Genomic DNA, 8,092 nt, shown 5'->3' on the forward strand with positions numbered 1-8,092 from the left:
ATCATATAATCCTATAGTTGATATATAATCAAAAGAATTATATATACCTGAATCAAATGATCAGTTGATCTAACACCTTGAGAAGTAACTCTTGAAAACATTCTAATTTGCTAAAGTAACTGTTCAAAATTGCCCGGATTTGCGATAATGGGGCTTATTGAAATCGGGTATTGGGTCATCTGATACTAAAGCATCGGTTATATGCGATGTCGGTGGTGTTCCTAATCTTTTAAATCATACCAAGCATTAAACATACTTTAGCTTCAATAACATTGCTCAGACGATTAACTTGCCAAACTCTTATATTATTGGTGCGTGCGCTACAGCGAATTGTATCGTTGGCTGCAATGCGTAATGTATGCCATGTGAAGATTGCAAAACACAATCTAGAGCCTCCCATGTTGCGAAAGTTGGATAAAATGGGGAATGTGTTTTGGAGAAGTATGATTCAGATTTATTTGGATTATTGGGGAATTTATATACAAGCTAAGGTGAATAGACTGATGTTGTGAGAATATAAGCTTTTAAATGAAAAGGAGAGCTAAATTTTGTGACTGCTATTCGGGAGGGGTTAAAAAAGCTGCCTGAGAAAGGAATTGACGGGAAGTAAATAGGTATGGGGGGTGTATTTAGTGTAGAAAGTGGAAAAATAAAAAGTCATGTGATGCCAGATTTTAAGAAAGCTACAATGGTTGAGGGTAAAGAAGTTGATGAATGGCTTAGATTCTACTAAATGGGGCCAGAGCTAACATGTCTCTCTGTGTTTCTAACAGATGATCCAACTAAAGGAAAGATGAATTTAAGGCTTGAGCATACTCATTTTTTTAGTAGAGTAGACTCTGAAGGTGGTCACTATCATTACGATACAACTAAAGATTAAATTAAGTACGTTGGTTATTTTAATTTTGCTTCGAAAGTCTATAGATTGAATAATGCTTATAAAAAAGCCCCGAAGATTTGATAGATATGCATATGTGTTTATTAAATATCTAATATATTAATTAAAATACAATTAATAAATATGAATAATGAGATGATAATATTTGACAGTTCTGTAATATCTAATACTTTTTTGGACAGCTATGGTCAAGATATTAATAGTAAAATTAAAAAAAGAAGATTGCATTGACATGTAAAACTAATTTAATGAAAAATCGAATACCAAACCATAGGGAGCAAAAATATTAAAGCTTAAAAAAAAATTTTATAGAAAATTTCCTTTAATTACATCATTATATAAAATACATGTATAAAGATTTTTAGCTTCAATCATTTTATGCATGGATATTGGCTCCTTTCTCAATCAAATATTCCACTACATCTTTATGCCCTTTATTTGCTGCCAGGTGCAAAGCAGTTTTATTAAATTCATTTTTAGCTTCGATACCAGCACCTTTCCCAATCAAATATTCCGCTACATCTTTATGCCCATTTTCTGCTGCTACGTGCAAAGCAGTTTAATTATAATTCTTTTTTGCGTGGATATCGGCTCCATTCTCAATCAAATATTCCACTACATCTTTATGCCCTTTATTTGCTGCCAGGTGCAAAGCAGTTTTATTAAATTCATTTTTAGCTTCGATACCAGCACCTTTCCCAATCAAATATTCCGCTACATCTTTATGCCCATTTTCTGCTGCTACGTGCAAAGCAGTTTAATTATAATTCTTTTTTGCGTGGATATCGGCTCCATTCTCAATCAAATATTCCACTACATCTTTATGCCCTTTATTTGCTGCCAGGTGCAAAGCAGTTTTATTAAATTCATTTTTAGCTTCGATACCGGCACCTTTCCCAATCAAATATTCCGCTGCATCTTTATGCCCATTTTCTGCTGCTACGTGCAAAGCAGTTTAATTATAATTCTTTTTTGCGTGGATATCGGCTCCATTCTCAATCAAATATTCCACTACATCTTTATGCCCTTTATTTGCTGCCAGGTGCAAAGCAGTTTTATTATATTCACTTTTAGCTTCAATATCGACACCTTTCCCAATCAAATATTCCGCTGCATCTTTATGCCCATTTTCTGCTGCTACGTGCAAAGCAGTTTAATTATAATTCTTTTTTGCGTGGATATTGGCTCCTTTCTCAATCAAATATTCCACTACATCTTTATGCCCTTTATTTGCTGCCAGGTGCAAAGCAGTTTTATTAAATTCATTTTTAGCTTCGATATCGGCACCTTTCTCAATCAAATATTCCACTACATCTTTATGCCCTTTATTTGCTGCCAGGTGCAAAGCAGTTTTATTAAATTCATTTTTAGCTTCGATATCGGCACCTTTCCCAATCAAATATTCCGCTACATCTTTATGCCCATTTTCTGCTGCTACGTGCAAAGCAGTTTAATTATAATTCTTTTTTGCGTGGATATCGGCTCCATTCTCAATCAAATATTCCACTACATCTTTATGCCCTTTATTTGCTGCCAGGTGCAAAGCAGTTTTATTATATTCACTTTTAGCTTCGATATCGGCACCTTTCCCAATCAAATATTCCACTACATCTTTATGCCCATTTTCTGCTGCTATGTGCAAAGCAGTTTTATTATATTCATTTTTAGCTTAGATATCGGCACCTCTTGCAACATAATCTTTCACTCTATTTAATTTACTATCACGGGCAGCTCTAAACTATTGAGTCTTTGAATCTCTTAATTACTGATAAATTTCGTCATTATTTTTAATTATTTACAATATTCTTCAAAGTTGTCTATAATCTATTGATGAATTTTTTTCTTTTGTTATTATTAGCAATTGTTCAAAACTATTTTAACTTATTCTTCCAATAATGTTTTTTGTTTGGCATTCTCAACTATATTATCATCAGCAACTATCTTCTCTGCTAGTTGAGACATTTACAATATTTTCTGTTGTATGATCGTAAGTTGTTAATAATAAGGAAATCATTTCTAATATTGTTATACATACACATTCATTAGCTTTTTAAAGATAAGCTTAGTCATTCTGTTAAGCCTGGACTTGAGCTTTAGTTACCCCAAAACCCCCCCCAAAACCCCAAAACCCCAAAACCCCAAAACCCCAAAAGTTCACTTGTTTTTGACTCGAGCTTTTTTATAGATGTATTCATTTGATCGTATATATATCTTTTAAATAGTTATAAAATTTTTTCTATATATCAATAAATATAAATTTTTAATGTTAATTATCTAGACGAAGGATTTTGGGACCTAGAATTTCGAGACAGTTATTAAAGTGCAATCAAATGATTGTTGTCTAAAATTGTAGAAAGAGTCTTGAAAATGAACTACTTTTTGATCATGTGATCATGAAATACTCAGCCTAATAATCTTTCAACCTTTAGTCTTTTCCTATTTTTTTTATCATTATGTCGCTCTGGATGTGGCATTTTCAGAGAGTAGATTGTATTCTGCCTGAAACGCAAAGAGTCTTCAAACTCATATCCTTACTTTACAGATGAGACAAGTATTCAAGGCTGTTTCAGCGTTTCCAAAATATCGTCAGATATCCTTGGTTATAACTGGGCTCTACTTTAATCTTTTCAGCAGAAATCGGAAAGAATCATTCAAATATTTTCAAGCAATGCGCTATTATGCGATATATTATAACTATATTTTATTACATGCTTAAATTTATACTTCAAATAACCAATAATTATAATTATCTATTAAACTTTTAATCAAACTATGGATATATATATTGAGTGAGTAGTCTCATCAAGATTTAGGTCTTCTTTCATTAATTTTATCAACTTCTTTTGCTCTGGAAAATGCGTCAAGTGCTAAGGCGATGTTTTACAAGAAGATATTGTTTAATTAACCCTACCTGTTTTAATAGCATCTCTTCCTTTTAGAAGAATTCCTCTTGGCAGCTTTTAATCTGGGCAAAATCCTCGTAGTTGTACAATAAGTTCATTTTCCTCTCTAATCATGGCTCGTAAATGAAATTAAATTACCGTAATACACGGAACATCTTTAGCATTTTGCTTACAGACTTCACCTTATTTCGAAGGACCTCGATTCCTATACAATTTAATTGATATATTGAAATTTTATCCTCACTCTTTTTATCAAGTGTTGGATTACTGGTGGCTCCTATATTTAACACTCCTTTCACACCTTTGTCTTATTATATACTTGGTGTAGCACCTCCACTTCCTTTTATTAAGTGATGCAGCATTTATACGACCTTTTCAGATACGAATGGAATGCTCCATGTGAATATGTCCATGAAATTTGGTAATATGAATGGATGCTGATTATAATTAAATTGTTGAATATTTAGAGTGTTGCTCTAATTTATAGTAAGGCATTTGGTAAAGATTAGTCAAAAATTATACATTAAACTTAAGTATCGCCCCCTTATTATTGTAGACATCACAGTAATTTGGAGCAGAGAACACTGTAATTACTGTAGGAAATTAACTCTTTCCATTCCAATGATGCATTTTATATCCTTACAACTGCGCTTAATGAGCTCTTAAAACAGAGAGCAGTCGATTTTTTTTTAAGAATCTTCTAACAGCTTTAGCTCCATAAAAAAATGAGCACCCTCTAACTTCATTTGCTTTGAAGAGTACCTCTTGAAATCCATCATCGTTTGAATTTGGATCAGACCACAAAATATCACACAACAACCCTGATGAAGGAGGTTCTCTATATCTTCCAATCCCATCAAGATCATCAAGCTAAAAAATATATTATCGGTATATTCCAGTCAACGATCAGAAAATTTATTTCTTCTTACAGTTTTAAGTTCCGGAGAAATACCTCCATGAAGAGCGATAAATTTTTAATTCACAATGCAAGAAATAGGCATCGCATCAAAACACTCCATAATCTAATCATAAATATCTTGATCATATTTACTCAAGACTTCCTATCTAAAGTTGAAATAAGAAGTCATCTGGCGACATTAATGATTTCCTCTCAGCATTATAATAGTCTTGGGAAAGTTAGTTTTAAAACAGAACAGCAGAACCAATACTTCAACTGAAAAACTTCCTCGATCAACGTAATCTCCCAAAAATAGATATCTAATAAATCGAATAAATATACGCCATTGCATACTTTGACGAGTCTGGACTGCCACCAATCTCCACCAACTTCAACAAGTCATAAAATTGACCATGTATATCACCAACAATAGTTACTGGATCTTTAATATATAGTAAATTTTTCTCCTTCTCTAGAAAAATTAATTTAAAACCACACAAGATACAATATGATTTTACTTAAAAGAGCGATAGTTTCCGCTATTAATTTAGCGAAGCATTCTCTATCTACACGGCCTTACCGCTTTAGATTCTCGAGTAATAATTTCCAATCAGGCTTCCCTATATTTCTTCATTATTAATGCAAATTCTCTTGATACGAATGAGAAATATATATTTAGCATTATTCGTAATCTGAATTTCAGAAAATAATCTTACCTCCTTTATACAAAGATTCCACAGTTAACGCTCTATGAGGAGGAGGAGCCATCGATTTCATGACTCTATCATTGCACGGATCTGATAAAAGTTGAATATCTGTAGCTGGTTCCATATTTGCTATGATTTTTCGAATAAATTCTTTTTATATTAAATGTTTGTTAGCTTGCAATTTAATTAATGCAGGTACGTTATTTAAAATTAAGTATGAATTTATATTGATAAATTTTAAAATTTTATAATTCTTGGTGTATTAAAAAAGAAGACAGGATTTAAGCGATATTTTTAAATAATTTTGAAATTAAATGGGATTATTAGCTTAGATTACGAAATAGAATCTGTATATCGCGATTATATTCGTTGTAGTAATGGTGGCCTTAGTATTTGCAATGCTTCAAGCTGATTTGGCTTGTCTTGATAAAAATGGATGTCCACGACCTTCATGTCATTAAAACTATCTGCAAAATTAATATAGAGCTATTTATGATCAGAGGAAAGCAATATGTGCAGTGGCAAATACATGATTAGATGGTGAATGGAAATTTTTCTTTAAGTTATGTATAATGAATGTTGGCTATAAAATTAGAAATTTCAAGTTTATTTAAAATATAAATACAAAATTTTAAGAAAAGTGCTTATGTTATTTCCATAAACAACAATCCGTACTCTCTACATTTATAGCTCTCTCGCCCCTTACTATCGATTGCTTCTCAATCAATATCAATAATATCATCGCTACTTTTATCTTGAGTCTTCGATGAATCTATTCTAAAACCATTTATAACTGCTTTAAGTATATCATCATATTCGACACTTCCTTACTCTTAAATCATATGGATCCTATTTTGAATCATTACAGGATAAAGCCTCGAACCTTCGAGCATAGAAATCTTCTAATATTACATTATTTACAACTCAGACGGCTTTCGAATTTACTGCGGAAGCACAACCCTTTTTCTATTAAATAAATCTATAATTTAAACCTTTTTTCCATTTTAGACCAACGAGATCTGCCTTATATACATTCACATAAAGTGATAATTCCCTCTTACAAAAAAATAAGAAATTGCTGAGAGTGAGCCATAAATTAAAGTTCCAAAAACTCTGAATGTAAAAAGTTTTTTTAAAAATTTATATGTGAAGAAACCAAAAATAGCTGGAGCAAATAGCTTAGAAAAGGTAAAACCATTTTAAAGAGATTAAAATATTTTAAGTCTCCCATCTGTGAAGTAGATTTAGTAGTCAGGCTTGAAAGTTTTATTTTATGATTATGATGGCTTTTAGCTGAAGAATCGAGAGGTTACACAAAATATTGATTGATGTTGCGAAAGGAGTTTATGATGAGGGAGTTTTGTGTTTTTTAGGAAGATATATCAGTGAGAGGGTTTTGGTCTTGTTTGAGAGATTAATAATCGAGTCGGTAGAATAATCTTGCGGATCATATTTAATTTTTAATAAAAATTAAACCTTAATATTAAAAAAGACTACTAGTATAAAATATAAAATTAATTTGGATAAAATAAATTAGAGGGAGAGAGACGAGTTAAAATTATAACATAATTACTGTGAGTATAAAAATTGAAGAATGATCGAACCCATGATTCTTTAAAACCCTTTTTCAATATATTTATCATTCATTATTGAATTAAAGCTGTAGCTCTCAGAAACTTGAAGCTCTTTCCTCCTTGGTAAAAAGACCCATTTCAATTATAAATTTTGAACAAAAATTGAATGAAAAAAATTTTAATAAAAAAAAAATGAATAGAAAATAGCTTAAAATTAATACACATTTAATGTATTGGGGTTTTGGGGACTTGATTTTTATTTTTTAAAAGTTTTCTTGCTTCAAACACTTAAGGTTTCAATGTTTTTAGCTAGGTCGTTCTAGGCTTTATGGCATCTTATATTTTTACTTTCTGCAAAGAATCATTCGAGTAGAACATGGCCATTCAGAATTGTTTTGACATCCTTATTTTTATAGGAATATTTTTTCACGTTTTGCTGAGTAGACTGTGGTAATACTATAAGTCTACGCCTGCTTATTTTGCGTATGCAGAGTATACCATGTTCTACTTATTGTATATTTGTTTTGCAGTCCAGAACTGAGTATTCAATTTTTCTTAGGAAATCGTCCGATTTCCTACTTTTGGCATACCCGTGTTTACCTGAGCATACCACATTCTACTTGATTAACACTAATTATTATGCATGTAAATGTATAATCTTTTGACCATAAAGCTCAGAAATAGCCTTATTATAATCGGAAACTTGAATTACACTGTTCACAAATATTAAACACAAAAGTTATTTTTCCAAAATCAAATTTGTATTCTTCAAATAAGATCTCCGATTATTCCATTCAAAAATTTTGCTTTTTAATGGTAGAATTAAATATTGAATGGTGATAATATTTTAAGATGCATTTATAACATAATATTTTATAAATAGAAATTTCACCAAACCCTTAAAGGTTTAAAACCCCAATTTGTTTAATCTATAGATACCGGAAAAAAATAAACACATTCATTATCTAAATTCTAATCTCATTGAGTAGAATTTATTTCTATTCAACACTTTATTATTTGCTTCTATATAAATATTAAAGAATTATTATATATTTATTAATATTAATAAATAATAAGGGGTTTTGGGGTTTTGGGGTTTTGGGGTTTTGGGG

The 8,092-nt window shown here is 31.1% G+C and overlaps 1 pseudogene; it reads right to left on the reverse strand.

Annotated features, from left to right (window-relative positions):
- Positions 1 to 1,655: 1,655 nt before the first annotated feature.
- LOC149033868 (uncharacterized) lies at positions 1,656 to 5,530 on the reverse strand (annotated as a pseudogene).
- Between the last annotated feature and the right edge of the window lie 2,562 nt (positions 5,531 to 8,092).

This window comes from Pocillopora damicornis, unplaced genomic scaffold, assembly GCF_964200805.1.
Source record: "Pocillopora damicornis unplaced genomic scaffold, jaPocDami1.2 SCAFFOLD_2400, whole genome shotgun sequence".
NCBI lineage: Eukaryota > Metazoa > Cnidaria > Anthozoa > Scleractinia > Pocilloporidae > Pocillopora > Pocillopora damicornis.